This window comes from Pipistrellus kuhlii, unplaced genomic scaffold (assembly GCF_014108245.1).
Source record: "Pipistrellus kuhlii isolate mPipKuh1 unplaced genomic scaffold, mPipKuh1.p scaffold_m20_p_2, whole genome shotgun sequence".
Classification (NCBI taxonomy): Eukaryota; Metazoa; Chordata; class Mammalia; order Chiroptera; family Vespertilionidae; genus Pipistrellus; species Pipistrellus kuhlii.
Genome location: NW_023425515.1, coordinates 93623849 through 93642096, shown reverse-complemented (window position 1 = coordinate 93642096; position 18248 = coordinate 93623849). Strand labels below are relative to the sequence as shown.

The following is an 18248-nucleotide window of genomic DNA, read 5'->3' as shown; positions in this document are numbered from 1 at the left end:
AAAGAGTGACTGATGTATCATAAATAATTTTATTTGGTTTCTTTTGACTTACTTATAACTAGTCTTTTGTGGCTGTCATTATTAGTAAGCATTTCTTTGTGGATATTAAATTGAAATCCTAATTCAGTGGTAATATAATAAAGATGGTGAAGGAGGGGCAGAAGGTTGAATGAATTATACCTCTTTTCACCTTTCTACAAATTCTTCCTTTGATCAAACAAAAAATATGTTTTAAATGTTAATTTTGGTAATAACTTGTCAGCCAATAGCCCAGGGTTAAGATAATCAATATTATTAATTCTATGTATTATATTATGACACTAAAACTTTAGTTTTATGGGTCAGGCACTAATATAGAGTTAAATCCATTGTGTTGATTTAAGTTCAAACCTCAACTCCATTATATTTATATTGCATAGAATCCTGTGAAAATTACTTTCTAAGTCTCAGTTTCCCCATCTGTAAAAAGATGGTTAAGAAATGTCAAAGTTTCAAGGATGAAACCAATAGGCCTATGGGATTGTCCACAGTGAGGACCGCAGGGGGAGTTACAAGTCAGCAAGTCCCACCTCTGCACCTGCCACGCTCATAGGCACAGTGAGGCTTCTCATAGCCTTTAACAAAGCAATTACCAATCACCCCTGAGTGCTGGCCACTGGGGGATGACCACTGAAGACTCGAGGAGTTACACGTCTTTTGATTTTGCCCTCACTGTAATGAGATCTCTGAGATTAGAGATCAAATCTGGCACTCAACAGGAAGAAGGAGAAAAGGCAAACAGTTACGCATTACGGTCTCTTTGAGGGACCTGTAAATAGTAAATATGCGCGCGCGCGCGCGCGCGCGCACACACACACACACACACACACACACACACACACACACACACACACAGTTTCAAATTGGTTTAGATTTCTTGTTCTCAAATGTGGCTGATCATCAGAATCACCCAGGAAATGTCCTAAAATTATTATTCCTGAGCCCTAGCATAGACCTACTGCGTCTGAAATCTCAGGCATGAGGCATGGATGTCTATCTTTTGTATTACTGACTTTTTAAAGCTGCTGAGTTTTAAAAACTAAAAACTAGCCACTGTGAGCAACCATTGACTACACCACAGACTGGCAGGCACCAAGGATAAAAAGAAGTAAGACCCCTCTGGGAGCTCACACTCTACAGATTAATGTTTAATACAACATAGTATATGACAAATCCTAAAGGGTCACACAGGTAACTATGTGCCAGAAGTTCAGAGACAGCAGACCATTGGGATTACTCATCAACCTAAGTTCTTTGATGAGGAAATAAGAATGTGAGTGAGGCATCACTTCCTTATTTAGGGTTTTTCATTGAAGCAGATTTTAGAAACGAAGGTTTGTATTCATCATCAAATCCAGTCTCATTATTTTATAAGTCAAGAAGTAACACACAACTTTGACACATTTTTACACAAAAAGCCATTTTTCAAATGCAATTTTATAAAATTGGGAAAATAGCTTGCAATGGATAAGAGGACTTGGAAAGAAGAGACAGGAAACAAAGGATAAGGTTGAATGGGCCCTTCCTTTGTAAATCCTCCCATACACACACACACACACACACACACACACACACACACACCCCTAGGTTGGTAATAAAACTGTTCAGAAATTTTCCTTATGTGAGTTCCTAACTTGGTATTCCTTTCTTGGGTATGTGATTGTTGTCTCTACATTTTGGAGTACAAAAGCACACAGGAAAAAACAGTATCTCATTCGAGGCTACACCCCAGTGCCTAACAAGGAACCTCGCACATAGTGGGCAATCCATAGATGTGCTGTGTCAGTGGAGGTACCCAGAACCCACATCATTTCTTGCAGCCTCAGGCTGAGTAAGGTAGTGTTCCTGGCTGTAAGAAGATTTCCATACTGAGCCAAAAAAGTAACAAGTGGGCATCTAAGCTAGAAATTGGATGAGGTGCTGACATGAGCTTATTGATCTATGACTGGTCCATGAGTATAGAAGTTTAAACTGTATTTTCTACAACTGCATGTGGTTCCTGACTCTGAGTACATGGCACTGGGCATTAACCTGGGCCATTCGTGGAACTCTCCTTCTGCTTCAGTCCTACTGAGTCCAAAAGCACAAGGCCAAAGGCCCACTTGGTAGGTGTCTGCCCAGGAATGGGACAGCTCTGCTCTTCACAGCTCAAGGAAGACACTAGGACTCGAGATCTCCAGAGGGGAACCAAAAAAAAAACCAAACAAACAAACCTGAACACCAGTGATTAGGTGGACCATCCCAACAAAATGGGATCATCCCAATTATGGCACCATACTTCTTTAATGGCCTACTTGTAGCTTCAAGGCTGTGACAATTGTGGAGAATCAGCTGTGCAGATTTATTTTAATGGGGCTCTTGTGCCTGCTGAGTCTGTCCCTTGAGTGTGTTGCTTGGGGTGGTGCTTTGACAGAGTCTGAAGCTGTCCACTGAGTGCAATGGCCCTGGGACCTTTCAGGAAGTGAACAGAAGTCCTACAACTAAGGTGGAGGCCAAGGTCAGCTGCTGCCTATTTTCTTCTTGGGAGCCACCTGGTATGAGCTACAAAGTGATCTGCAGATGACTATGACTGGTGCTGGGATTGGAGGTGCCCAGGAGAGGCCAAGCCATGAACCAAGGCCATCTGCTTCTAGTTCCAGGGACATGCCGAGGCTAGATACTGCTTGTTTAAGAAACTTTAAGAAAGTCTAAAGCATGAGTCAAGATAGGCCATCTGTACGGAAACAGCATGGATGGGCCCACAAGCTAGATGGGGAGGGGTCTTAGGGAATCACCAGGGTTAGGCTAACAGTGAGCCAGGTTGATGGAGACTCAGATATGGCACCTGCCTACTAGCTCTGCCATCATTTCTGTCAGAGAGAAAGCTGCCTCTCCAGCTCTAGCCACAATGCCAGAAAAATCAGTTCCTCTCAGTATGCCCCTGGTGCCTCTCAAGCTGCTATCTAGTGCTGAAGCTCAGAGGGAATGATCCAAGTAAGTTCCTTTGAGGGCCCTATAGCAGGAACTGGCTGGGACTCCAGCAGCCTCCATCTCACTCAGGCTCAATCCCCAATGGTTTTTACAGCTAGAAGTTATGGGGAACTTCTCTTTCTGGCATTGGATCTGTGGTCTGGATGACCTGGTATGGGGATGGGACCCTTCACTCTAAGCAGCCAAGATATTCCTCCCAATTTTTAACTGTCACATGTAGAGGTGGGACCAGCCCGCTCTGTGTCTCTGTCTCTCCTACTAAGCTTGATATATCCTTAGTTGTAGGACTTCTGTTCAGCTAAATTTTAGGTGTTTCTGAATGATGACTCTTCTGTAGTTTAGTTGTAATTTTGATGTGGCTGTGAGAGGATGGGCGTATTGCATTTACCTATGCTGCCATCTTCACCAACCTAAATTTTTTTGAAGATTAAGTTTTATTACAAACATGCAGTTTCAAAAAATATGTAGTCAAATTTGGTTTATATAAACTCTAACTTTTTTGTTTTCTCCTAAGTTTATACTTTTCACAAAATATTAGAGAAGATATGTAGAATATGTAAATAATAATCAAAATTTGAATGAAAAATATATTTTCTATTCTAATAATAATATACAATGAAAGTGAATTCTGTTTTTCCCCAGTTTTATTTAGATATTGACATATAACATTAGCGTGTACAACATAGTGATTTTATATATGCATATATTGCAAAATGATTGCCACATCAAGTTAGTTAAACATGCATTATTCAAATAGTTGCAATTTTATTTTTGTGATGATAAATTTGGTCTAATTCTTAAATCTTTGTAAGTATGACAGGTATAAAGTATCTTACTGTTATAATTTATACTTCTGCTTTAAATTTTTTATTGTTTAAACTATTACATGTATATCTTTTTTCCCCCATTGACCTCTCCCTGCCTATTCCCACACCCCAGTATATGCCCTCACCCTGATACTGTCTGTGTCCATGGGTTATGCTTATATGCATGCAGACAAGTCCTTTGGTTTTTCTCTCTCCCCCACCCACCCACCTTTCCTCTGAGACTGGACTGTCTGTTCAATGCTTCTACAATATATCTCTAGATTTATATATTTTCATCAGCTTATGTTCTTCATTATATTCCACAAATGAGTGAAATGATCATGTGATATTTATCTTTTTTCAACTACCTTATTTCACTTAACATAATGCTCTCTAGGTCCATCCATGCTGCTGCAAATGGTAAAAATTCCTTCTTTTTCTCAGCAGCATAGAGTTCCATTGCATAGATGTACCACAGTTTTTTTTATTCACTCATCTGCTTATGGGCTTAATAGTGAAATTGAATGCTTTTTATAATACTACTAGTGACCTGGTGCACAGATTTGTGCACATTGAAAGAAATTAATTAGAAGGTGGCCAATGGGACAGGACTGGATGAGTCAGGCCAGACACCCTAAAGCCAACCTTCCGTGGTCCCTCCCTGGCTGCCACAACTGGGGCTGCACTGGAGCTACAAGGGTGTCTGGGGAGTGAACAGGGTCCCTCCAGCAAGTGGGATCCCTTGTCTGGATCTGCAGGGATTGGGCCAAAACTGGCTCCAACATCTTTGAAAAGGTCCTGGAGTGTGAGAGTTGCTGTCACTGGGCAGCTCCTGCATTGAGCATCTGCCCCCTGGTGGACAGTGCACATCATACCCACTGGCTGGTTGGATGGATAGTCACTTAGTCTTTTATATATATAGATTTGACCTCTGAGTGAAATCTTAGTGATATGTTGTGTTTAAATCAGGGTCAGCTTATTATCATTTCTAACACAAAACAAAAGAATTTTATAGAAAGGCAAATTATTTTTTCTCCTTGAGGTCCAATCAGTGGTCCTTTCCCATGAATTGTTCTAAATCCTGAATTTATTTTGGTCTTCCTTCTCCTCTTCATCCTCTTCCCCCTCTGCCACCTCTTCCCTCTTCTTAATTTTGTTCCATCTCACCTCATGGATTACGATATGTACTAGATAGCAGTCTCTTCCTGCATTCACAGGTGTGTGCCAAGACAGTTATCCAGGGTATGTTGACATGGTTTGTATGTACTTCCACATGTGTTTTGCCTGAGATCAACACCAAGTCCCCAGTCTTCTCCTGCCACCACCTGGAACTTACTAGTAATTTGAGATGGAGCAGCACTTTTCTTCAAAATAATGAGTTAAAACTTCCCGCCAATGCTCTTTTTTGGTATGAAATTCAACATTTTTAAATGTAAACATATCTATGATGTTAACACATTCAGAAAATTTGACATATGAAGTTTTGAAGCTTGTTGTCAATACAACAAAATAGCATACATATCAAATTACATATACATCAACATATGTGTAACTCCATCTATTGAAAAAAAATCCACAATATTAACTAGTACTCCTGGTCTGGGGGGGGAGGGGGGGGTAAGTTCCTTCCATTGAGATGCCAATAGTAATCAAGTCTCAACTACAACAGGAGGGTGTACCCAGCCCTCATGAGATGGCATACACGTGGAGTGCCCTGATTGGATGAATGGGGAGGCTATGCCCTTGGACCATACAATATGTTATGCCCAGATTTCAAGATCCCCAAGGACCACCAGGGAGCTGAGTCTGATGCAAAAAATAAAAGAGCCTTTTATTCCATGCTATCATGGGCTCCCGTCTCCAGCAATCACCAGTGCAATGGCGCACTAGAGAGAGAGGGAGAGAGAGAGAGAGAGAGAGAGAGAGAGAGAGAGAGAGAGAGAGAGAGAGAGCGCTTTGGGAGAGCAAGGGCTTTTTATAGGATTTAGGGTTGGGTGGTGGGGTGATGCTTGGACCATTGTGTTGGCTGGTTTTGATTGGTGGGATGAGGGCTAGGGTCCAATTACACTGGGTTACTTCCCTCTTTATTTTTATTTGCTGATTTAAGGGTGGTTTGGGTAATTGATACATTTTGTGGTTTTTCCGGGAAAGGGGCTATGTCAGAGACATAGTTATACAAGATAGTTATACAGTACAAAACGAAGTCAGTCCTGCTCTGCCTTTCAAAGAAGGTGCCATGAGACCGTATCTCAAGGCCTGGCCTGGTGTCAGCACTGATAATTTTTCTGGGGCACAGTCCACGGCCTCTCTGGAAGCATGTTCTAATATTTTTACTCTCTAACAAATATACATACATTAGGCCACTCTATTGAGCTCAGTCTACCTAATATATAAAAACAAATACTGGGCACAAACAGGACTTTTCTAAGGCAAGACTGACAGGGAACCAAAGATTGTCTGCGTCACCCTGAGACCTCGCCCTATTCAAGCAGAGTACAGAAACCCTCCTAGCTGAGACACTGCTGATCCTCACAGCCAATTGGCTTGGAGATCAACGCTTCCCAGTGATACCAACAATAAGCAAGGCTTAACAACAAGACTGCACACACAGCCCACAAAGGGCTACACCAAGACTGTCCACTGCAGGTAACTGGGAAGGCTGTGCTACTGGGCTCTACCAGAACACCTAGCACACAAAGCTATTCCATCAAATCAGGGAGACAACTAAAATGCAGACAAGAAGAAGGACACAAAGGAAGGAGATGGAGGAAAAGAAAAGATTGGACATTGAGTTCAAAACTACAGTTATAAGGTTATTCAACAATATCCTAAAAAAGGCCGATAAAATAAATGAGACCTATGAGGATATGGAAAGGGAGCAACTAGAAATAATAAGGGATCAACAAGAAATGAAGAAAACATTGTCTGAAATAAAAAATATTATACAAAGTCCTAAAAACAGACTGGAAGATCGCAAGAATCAAGACAAAGATTTAGAACACAAAGAGCCAGAGGACACTCCTCTGCAGAAGGGAGAAGATAAAAGAATCCAGAAAGTTGAAGATAGTGTAAGAAACCTCTGGGACAATTTCAAGTGAACCAACATCAGAATTATGGGGATTCCAGAAGAGAGAGAGCAAGATACCGAAGGAGTACTAGAAGAAATAGTGACAGAAAACTTCCCCCACCTGGGGAAAGAAATAGACTTACAAGTCCAGGAGGCCCACAAAACCCCAAACAAAAGGAATCCAAGGAGGACCACACCAAGACATATCATAATTAAAATTCCAAGAGCAAAAGACAAAGAGAGAATATTAAAAGCAGCAAGAGAAAAGCAGGTAGTGACCTATAAAGGAGCACCCATAAGATTGTCAGCTGGTTTCTCAACAGAAACCATGCAGGCCAGACGGGAATGGCAAGAAATATTCAAGGTGATGAATAACAAGAACCTACAGCCAAAAATACTCTACCCAGCAAAGCTATCACTCAGAATCAAAGGACAGATAAAGAGCTTCACAAATAAAAAAAAGCTAAAAGAGTTCATCACCACCAAACCAGAATTATATGAATTGCTGAAGGAGGTTATTTAGGAAGAGGAAGAAGATAAAGATAAAAATTATGATCAACAAATACATAGCTATCAACAAGTGAATCTAAAAACCAAGGGAATTTAAAAATCTGATGAACAATATTAACTGGTGAATATAATAGAATCAGAGGTATGGAAGGGGAGTGGACTGACGATTCTCAGGGAAAAGGGTTGTGGGGGTGCGGGAAGAGACTGAACAAAAACTGTGCACCTATGGATGAGGACAATGGGGGATGGGGAAAGGACAGAGGGTGGGGTGGGAACCTGGTGAAGGGGAGCAATTGAGGGGGGGAAGAGGATCACATTTGTAATAATCTGAACAATAAAGATTTATTTAAAAAAAAAAAAAACAAATACTGGGAGGCTGCCAAACTGAGGAGACAAAGAACTACATCCCTAATGAAAGAACAAAATAAAACACTAGAAAAAATACTAAACAAAATGGAAACAAGCAATCAGTTAGAATCAGAGTTCAAAACACTGGTTATTAGGGTGCTCAGCTAACTTAGGGGAAGAATACATGAACTTAGAACTTCAATAGCATGAAAAGGATATGGAAACCATAAAAAAGAACCAGTCAGAAATGAAGAATACACTAACTGAAATGAAAAATTTATAGGGAGTCAACAGTAAAGTAGATGAAGCCAAGAATCAAATCAGTGTTTTGGAATATAAGGAAGCAAAAAAACCAAGAAAACAAACAAACAAACAAAAAAAAAAACACCAAGAGCAAAAATGCTTTTTAAAAGAATCCAAAAATGAGGCAAGTGTAAGGAGCCTCTGGGACAACTTCAAGCATACCAACATTCATATCATGAGGGTGCTGGAAGAAGAGAGCAGGAAATTGAAAACCTACATGAGAGGGGGGTGAAGGGTAATGGGGGATAAAGATACATATGTAAAAATAATAATAATAATAATTAAAAAAACAAAAATAAATAAAAAATAAATTGTGAGGTAACCAGAAACCCAAGAATGCCTAAAAACATCTTTCTTGCCATGCTAGCAGTCATCAGCTGTATGGTAATATTGCCTGGGGCAAACAGGGAAGTATTTTGGACTTATGTTCCTGACCCTTCATGGGTAAGAGCTCTTATGTGGGCTGATCCCCCGCCTAATGTAGTCACCAATAATACCAAACACCTTGGTCATTCAGGAAAACCATGGGTAAAGCAAGGAAGTATAATTACACAGGGGTCTCCATCCAGCTTCCCTTTTGTATGACACAAAATCAAACCATTGCCTCTTTGTGTATAAAATTCAAGAGAGGTTTCTGGCTTGTGTGGACACCAAAGGAAGGGACCATCACTACTTCCTCCTGGGAGAAGTGCAGAAATGTAACTAAGACCTTGTCTATACAAAAAGAAATTGACAGCCAGTTTGAAATGGAATTGCCATGGCCTAGAGCAAAGAATATCCTTACATGATATTATTCTATAAGGTCATTATCATTTCCCCCAGATTTGTGTTACCTCCATTACCTGTAATAGTACCTCACACCCTTGGGAATCAAAAAAAAAAAATCATCTTTTTGGTGCTTGGAGACAAAGGTAACACATCTTTTGATATTTTAGAAATACAACAGCATAATGTATAATTATCACAAACAAACTTACAAACTTAATTTTTTAATGTCTGGCAGCAATTTAAAAAGGACATGAAAGAATTTAATCCCTTCTATTGTGTAGAGGACCCCCTTGGGAAGGCATCTGAGCATTCTATATTGGCCCTCCTTGCCCTTTTGGCCAAGAAGGACCCTCTTCTCACAATCCAATTGTCCACAGCTGTTGCCTGAGCTTTCTGTTCATGCCGAGGTGAAGCCTCGTGATGGCTGGTACCATGGATCTGTCTTTCGCCCAGTGAGGCAAACTGGGCCCTCCCTGGAGAAGAAACCTGGGTTCCCCAAGATATGTGATCAGTGCTGGGGCCCTGCCAGCAGGTGAAAGGATCCCAAGGCAGATGCTGGGCATGGAGGCTACAGGGACATAGGCTATTAAGGAGACAGAACTGAACCTCACATCACCCTGTTTGGCCCCGGAGGATGGCTGGTTAGCCAAGATGGGTAAGATTCCTCAGGGAAGGAACAACCTAAGACAGGCATAGTCGCAGAGGGGCCATGAGGATAGAACTTGGGGGTCAACAGAGGTAGGGCACAGACCCTCATCCCCCCCAACTTTTCAGGAGCCTGAACCCTCACCCCTTCTGAGGGAGGTCTCCTGCCCCCATGGCTGCTTATCTTCCCATGCCCAGCTCAAATTGGGACCCAGGTAACAGACAGAGACTTGGCCAACAGCAGCTGCCCTCTCACTGCAACAAGACTTATTTGAGTTGTCTTGTACCTATGGTGTGGGGAAATAGGTTTTTGATATCTAAATCCAGCCTAGCACCAGGAATGCTCAGTGCCTACTAAAGAAGGAAAATAATCCTTTTCACTAATATTTACAGGGTAAAATAAGATTGTTGTTAGAGTATTAAATTTGACAGTAAATAGTAGTCAAGTTTTCAGGCTAATTTAAATTGGCTAATTGAAATAAACGAATATTCTAAAAAAATTAATTGTACTGGACAAAAAGCTATTCCTAAAGTGTTAACTAAAATTTTATTGGTAGTTCATCTCATGGTAAAATTGAGTAAGATACAATGAACCCAAAGCAGTCATTTTTTAGTGCACAAAATTAAAATTTAAAAGCTATCAAGATTACGTTATAAAATTTCCAAAAGCCTCCTAATATTTAAATCAAAAAAGGGGGTAGTAGAAGAATATAATGTAAGGAAAAATATCCTGTAAGTGAATTACATATAGAAAATTTTTACTTTAGAAAATTAACTTTCATTTGTAATGCTAATAGCAAGATACTCATGTAAAACACATTTGGTGTCAAAACAAGCCAAAGGAAAATTGTTAGGGCAAAAAATGAAAAAGGATCCCAAGTCAAATTTATAGAACATATTTCTTTATTAAATTTTGGTCTAGAATATGTTTGTATATTTGCAGAAAACAACTCAGAGACTATGTGGATTTCTGCAACAGAGAGGGATTGACAAGCCTACTCCAGCCATGAAGACAGAAGAGAAACAGTCCAGCAATGGAAGATGCTGACGATGCCTTGCCATACTAGCAGTCAGCAGCTGTGCCTCACTGCAGGTTGCCCAGGACCAAACCAGAGAGGATCGGACCTGAATTACCACCACTTGTCCACCATCCAGAACTGAAATATTGCTGACATGTACACATAAGGAACTGTTTGACATTGAAATTGGAACTCAAAAGAACTGTTGGCCCAGAAAGAAACTCACTACAGACTGATTCATTTGCCTCTCAGTATAACCATTATTGCTTGTTTCACTTTTGATTCTTGTAAGTATATGTCTAATAGCACACGATCTCACTCATCTAGGGGAAATGTTGAACAACATAGGCTGATGAACAAGAATATATCCGGAGACAAGAAAGCATAGATAAGACTGTAGGACCTCAGAGGGAAGGTAGGGGAGGGTGGGGATATGAGGAGAGATCAACCAAAGGACTTGTGTGCATACATGAGCCTAACCAGTGGTCATGGACAACAGGGGGGTGGGGGCATGCATGGGGAGGGGTTTGGGATGGGAATTGGAGGATGAGGACAAATATGTGATACCTTAATCATAAAGAAATTTTAAAAAATATTTATTGACAATCTATTATTTATTGGACATAACACTAGGTTCCAATATATAGAGTAGATACCATAGACACAGTTCCTCCTAGAGATTGGGACCATCCTAGATATTAAACCATTACACAGTTAATTGATTTTTTCATATGATACTGGAAAATGGAACAAAAGCACAGAATATTGTTATACTATATAATAGGGTTCTGACCTACTTTGATGAGGTCAGGAAAGTCTTCATTGAGGAAACTAATATTTAAGTTGAGGTTTAAGGAATAAGTATGGCAGAATCATGGGTGGGGGAGACAATTCCAGATAGAAAGAGTTGCAAATGCAAGGACCTGTAAAACAGGATGCCTTGAGAAACTGAGAGAAATGAGAGACTGAAAAATAAGGAGTGAGGGGATTTATGTGAGATGCAGCTGGTGAATTCAGGACAAATTAGGCCACCAAGAGCTTTGCAGGCTCACTCAGGGACTTGTGGACTTGATTCCAAAAACAAGGCATGAAATTATCCTATCTGAATTTTAAAAAGCTCCCTTTGAATTCAGTGTGATGGATGGAAGGAGATGGAAGAAAGCACATCTACTTCATCTAAGAAACAAATGGTGTATTCCAGGGCATGGTGTTTCCTTTGCACACAATATTGTGTGCTTCATTCTAGAATACATGTTAGGCCACAGAAAGCTAGTGGGAGCATGGCCATTTTAGGAGAGATTCTCGGCACAATGGTGAAACTGGGGAAATAGTTTTGGAGGCATCTAGTTTTTCATTAGTACACCTTTCCTTTACTGAATTGTGACCTTCTTTAGGTATACTCAGGTACACACCAGGTCATCAACGACTCTCTTTTAAGAGGCTGACACATTTTCATTAACCTCTACTATATGCCAGGCTGTGCTAATAGGCTGAAGAAATCACCCCTTTCAAGGCTTCTTGCATACTTAAAGGCAGGGGGAACTTTCAACTTAAAAAACAAATAAATGGGAAAAATATTGAACAGTGGGTATGCTATTTTGGTAGCTATGGGAGCTTGCCTCACACTCCTCCCACCTTCTATTTGGTAAGCAGCAACCAACTCTATTCATAAATAAATGACCTTTGATGCATGCATGATATTTGATATATATACAATTGTTTCAGGGATGCACATAGTAGATAAAATAAAATGAATTTCAATGTGTTTTAGGGGACTATCTTCTGATTACTGTGAGAAGGCATTGGAATAAATGGCATTTATGTTGAATTTCCAATTATATATATGTTAATAAATTAATGAAAATATTAACAAATTAAGAAAAGAAAGAAAAAGAAAACCTATGTGAAAAATGATGGAGAGCTTCCCTAACCTGATGAAGAAAACAGACACTCATGTCAAGGAAGTACAGAAAGTCCCAAAGAAGCACACGTCAAAAACATCATAATTAAAATGCCAAGGTCTAAAGACAAAGAGAGAATCTTAAAAGCAGAAAGAAAAAAGCAGTTAATTACCTACAAGGAAGCTCCCATAAGACTATTAGCTAATTTCTCAACAGAAACTTTACAAGCTAGAAGGGAGAGGCAAGAAATAAAATGATGAAAGCAAAGACCTACAACTAAGATTACTCTACCCAGCAAAGCTTTCATTTAGAATCAAAGGTCAGATAAAGACTTTCCAAGACAAGGAAAAGCTAAAGGAGTTCATTACCACCAAACCAATATTACATGAATTAAAGAATCTTCAAGAAGGGGCGGGGAAGGGGGGAAAAGGGCAAAGATATGGCAATAAATACATATTTATCAACAATTAAAGCTAAAGAACAAAATAAAGAAGCAGAATAAAAACAGACTCATAGATACAGAGAACATATTGACAGTTACCATATGGGAGGAGGAATGGATGGGTGAAATGGTGAAGGGATTAAGAAGTGCAAATTGGGCCCTAGTTGGTTTGGCTCGGTGGATAGAGCCTTGTTGGCCTGCAGACTGAGGGGTCCCAGGTTCAATTCTGGCCAAGGGCACATGCCCAGGTTGTGGCCTCGATCCCCAGAAGGGGGTATGCAGAAGGCAGTCGATCAATGATTCTCTCTCATCATTGATGTTTCTATCTATTTTTCTCCAAAATCAATCTTTCTTTTTCTTTCTTTCTTTCTTTCTTTCTTTCTTTCTTTCTTTCTTTCTTTCTTTCTTTCTTTCATCTCTATTTTTAAAAGTACAAATTGGTAGTTACAGAATAGTCAAGGGGATTTCAAAATACAGTATAGGGAATATAGTCAATTATCCTATATAAGAAAGAGGTGATATGCAAATTGACCCTCACTCGCTCACACAGGATGTCTGCCCCCATATGGTCAAAGATGGCCACCATAAGATGGCCCACAGGGGAGGGTAATTGTGGGCAATCAGGCCAGCAGGGAAGGGCAGTCAAGGAGAACCAGGCCTGCGGGGGAGGGCAGTTGGGGGCTATCAGGTCAGCAGGGTTGCAGTTAGGTGTCAATCAGGCTGGCAGGGGAGTGGTTAGGGGGTAATCAGGCTGGCAGGCAGGCGAGCAGTTGGGAGCCAGCAGTCCCGGATTGTGAGAGGGATGTCCCAGATTGGAGAGGGTACAGGCTGGGCTGAGGGATACCCTGCCTCCCACCCCATTCACAAATTCCATGCACCGGGCCTCTAGTACTCTAATAACTATGTATAGTGTCAGAAGGGTTTGAGATTTATCAGTAAGTTTTATAATGTCTAATCACTGGGTTGTACACCTGAAACTAATATAATATTTTGTCAATTGTAGTTAAAAAATTTTTAAATGATGTTAAAAAGTTAGGCATTATCCAGCTTTAGGTTGGCAATGGTGAAACAGGCTTTTGTATATATTGTTGCTCAAAGTAGAGATGGGTAGGTCCTTTGTAAAAAATATTTGGCAGAACTTATCAATATTTAAAATCACATATCTTTTGTTGATGTAGTAATTTCTTTCCTATTAAGTTACTTATCCTCCAACCATATTCACACAAGAATATGCCATTTTCTAAAGCACTATTTGTAGCTACCACCTGGCTATCAATAAGGGACATCCATACAAATAAAATATTATTTGTTGATAAAAATAATGAAGTATAGCCGAAACCGGTTTGGCTCAATGGTAGAGCGTCGGTCTGCGGACTGAAAGGTCCTGGGTTCGATTCCATTCAAGGGCATGTACCTTGGTTGCGGGCACATCCCCAGTAGGGGGTGTGCAAGAGGCAGCTGGTCGATGTTTCTCTCTCATCGACATTTCTAGCTCTCTCTCTCTCTCTCCCTTCCTCTCTGTAAAATATCAATAAATATAATATATATATATATATATATATATATATATATATATATATATATATATATATATATATTTAAAAAAAATAATGAAGTATACAAATATATGTACTGGCATGAAAAGATGACCAGAAGGTATGGGATAATCTGTTGCTTATTGTGTGACCTTACACAAATTACATAACCTCTCCAATACTCAATTTATTCTTCTGAAAATTGAGGATAATATCATTAAAATAGTAGTGATAGGGAAAATGAGACATTGGGGGGGAGGGAGTTAGCAATCTGAATCTAGTCACTGGCCCTTTGATTATTTGATTCTGTAAGACCCATTTACCCAAAATACTACCCCCATTTTAGAGGCCATAAGCCATCCCCAGATGGAGTTATCAGTGCTGGCATCAAACCAGCCCTTTAGTTGTGGTCTCAAGGCCCCAACACCTAGGTCTTTTTGCAAAGCCTGCAAAAGGTCTGGAAGTATATTCCATATTTGGGAGACAAAGAGACTGAGAAACTATAAAAAGGGAAAGCCTCCTTCATGTTGGGACTCAGGATTCGAAACAGTCTCCCCTGAGTCCTGTACCAGTACATGTGAAATGTTTGGAACTAAATGGGTTTTTCTTGTACCTCTGGTACTTCTACATATTTTTTCAGTCACCTGGTAAATTCTGTAACAATAGTAATGTTGCTGTGCATATTAAATTAGATTATAGCTACTGTTTTACATAGCTTCTGGCACATAGTATATGCTCAATAGGTAGTAGTAATATCATTGTTATTAAGAGAAAAAAATGAAAGCTTCTAAACAGCAAGTACAAATTCCATTTACTAAAAAAAAAAAATCTCACGTATAGATAAAGCATCTAATGTACTTTTTATTTATTTTATTTTATATATATATATTTTATATTTTATTGATTTTTTATAGAGAGGAAGAAAGAGAGATAGAGAGTTAGAAACATCGGTAAGAGAATCATTGATCAGCTGCCTCTTGCACATCCCCTATTGGGGATGTGCCCACAACCAAGGTACATGCCCTTGACCGTAATTGAACCCGGGACCTTTCAGTCCGCAGGCTGACACTCTATCCACTGAGCCAAACCGGTTTCAGCTAATGTACTTTTTAAAAAATATATATTTTATTGATTTTTTTACAGAGAGGAAAGGAGAGGGATAGAGAGTTAGAAACATCAATGAGAGAGTCATCGATCAGCTGCCTCTTGCACACCCCCTACTGGGGATGTGCCTGCAACCCAGGTACATGTCCTTGACCGGAATCAAACCCGGGACCTTTCAGTCCACAGGCTGATGCTATGATGAGCCAAACCAGTTACGGCAGCTAATGTTCTTTTGAATTTTCATGTGCGATTTAGGGGATACAGAACTTTCAGTTTTACATTATACATGTTGTGATTTATAACATTTTCAACAATGAGCATGTTGCCTTACAAATAATGATGAAATATAGTTTTTAAAACAATGCATGAGACAGACCCTGGAATGTGGGTAATGTTTCCACTAGCATCTCTTCTCTCTGCTGTTTAGCTGAATGTTTCTGCTTAAATACTCTCTGCCACAAGTGCGCTCCCCCAGTGCTCCTGTGCAGTGACAAAAGGGTCACAGCAGTGAGTCAAGGGACTCAACAGGCAGAGAAAAACACATACCCAGTGCACAGAGTGTATGACAACAAGGAAGTATACCATACTTTGTATATCTTGGTATACAATAGAAGAAAAACTAAATTCTTATACTTCTGATGTGTGTCAAATTTGTAAGGATGCTGGAAGGACAGTAGATGTTGTTTTTATTTTAACATATTTTATTGATTTTTTACAGAGAGGAAGAAAGAGAGATAGAAAGTTAGAAACATTGGTAAGAGAGAATCATTGATCAGCTGCATCTTGCACACCTCCTACTGGGGATGTGCTCGCAACCAAGGTACATGCTTTTGACTGGAATTGAACCTGGGACCTTTTAGTCCACAGGCCGATGCTCCATCCACTGAGCCAAACCAGTTAGGGCACAGTAGAAGTTTTAAAGTATACATACATACATATGCAATCTTTAAAAATCAGAGGGAGAAACCAAGATGTCAGCATAGGTAAACACCTATACTGTTACCTCACACAACAATTTAAAAACTGCAACTGAAAGACAGAGCAGACATCGTCCAGAACCACCAGAAAGCTGGCTGAGTGGAAATTCTACAACTAGAAGGAAAGAGAAAAGGACACTGAGCTCAGAGGAAGTGCAGAGACCTATGTGCACAAAGGGTGGGTGGCTGAATACACAGCTGGCTTACTCACAGCATGCAGAGAGGGAGGGCAGCAAGCGCACAGTTAGCTTTCTCATTCTGGAGGGAAATAAAACCCGATTGCACTGAAATCCAGTTCTGGGTGAAACTTTGGGTACCAGACTCATTCAGGGAGATTCTGGACTGCCTAGCAGTGGGCAAAACTCAAGAGCAGCCTTCTCTCAGAGGTGTGTGCAGCCATTGCTTTGGGACACTGAGACCCAGGGGCCTCTTAGGGTGGGGCTGATGAGAAATCAAGGCTGTCAGCTCTACCCTGAGACTCCACCCCATCCAAGCTGAGCACAGAAGTTCCCACAGCAGAAACACTGCTGATCCTCACAGCCAACTGGCCTGGAGGTTAACTCCCCTCAGTGATGCCAACAGCAGTCAAGCTTAACTACAACAAGACTGCACACACAGCCCACAAAAAGGTGCACTAAGAGTGTCCATCTCAGGTAACTGGGGAGACTGAGCTACTGGGCCCTGCTAGGACACCTAGCACACAAAGCCACTTCATCAACTCAGGGAAGCAGCTAAAATGCAGAGACAAAGAGACAGGCCACAAATGAAGAAAATGGAGGAAAGTAAAACACTAGATATAGAGTTCAAAACCATGGTTATAATGTTTTTCAAGAATTTACTAGAGTAGGCCAATAAATTTACTAAGACCCTCAAGATATGAAAAAAGAGCAACTAGATATTAATCATGCACTGACTGAAATAAAAAAGTTATACAGAGATCTAAAAGCAGACTAGAGGATCACAAGAATCAAGTCAAAGATTTGGAATACCAAGAAGCAAAAAACACTCAAACCAAAAGTCAAAAAGAAAAAAGAATCCAAAAAGTTGAAGATAGTGTAAGAAACCTCTGGGACAACTTCAAGTGTACCAACATCAGAATTATGGGGGTACCAGAAGAAGAGAGAGAGCAAGATACTGAAAACCTATTTGAAGAAATAGTGACAGAAAACTTCCCCTACCTGGTGAAAGAAATAGACTTTCAAGTCTAGGAAGTGCACAGAACCCTAAACAAAAGGAATCCAAAGAGGACCACACCAAAATATATCATAATTAAAATGCCAAGAGCAAAAGACAAAGAGAGAATATTAAAAGTAGCAAGAGAAAAACAGTTAGCTACCTACAAGGGAGCACCCATAAGCTGATTTCTCAACAGAAACTATGCAGGCCAGAAAGGAGTGGCAAGAAATATTTAAGTCAGGGGTGTCGAACTCAATCAGAGAAGGGGCCAAAATCTAAAATCCAGCCTAAATCACGGGCCGAATGGTTTACTGAACAGTCATAAACTGACAATGTTAACCAGAAATGTGAATTTAAAATGAGTGGAACAATCTTTTCCTTAACAGTGCTGTTAACCAACTCACATGCTATCAAGCAAAACAGTAATATTGGTATCAAGCAAAACAGTAATATTGGAATGTACCTAAAATGCTCACTGTTTTGTTTTCTGGCTAGATATCTGACACCGTTTTCCCCGGATCAATGAGTCAATGTTCGGTTTTATTTTTTGGGCTGTAGCAACCCGCAAAACAGCATGGAGGTTGTCATTGGTAATGCGTGATCTGTGCTTGTTTTTGTTCAGATTCATTATTGAAAAC

The 18248-nt window shown here is 40.1% G+C and overlaps 1 long non-coding RNA gene across 1 annotated transcript; it reads right to left on the bottom strand.

Moving 5' to 3' along the window:
- Positions 1–8158: 8158 nt before the first annotated feature.
- Positions 8159–17625, bottom strand: LOC123652658. Its single transcript, XR_006742108.1, has 2 exons — positions 17577–17625; positions 8159–8256 (listed from the first exon to the last, which is right to left on the bottom strand). It is a non-coding gene; the product is annotated as an uncharacterized LOC123652658 (long non-coding RNA).
- Between the last annotated feature and the right edge of the window lie 623 nt (positions 17626–18248).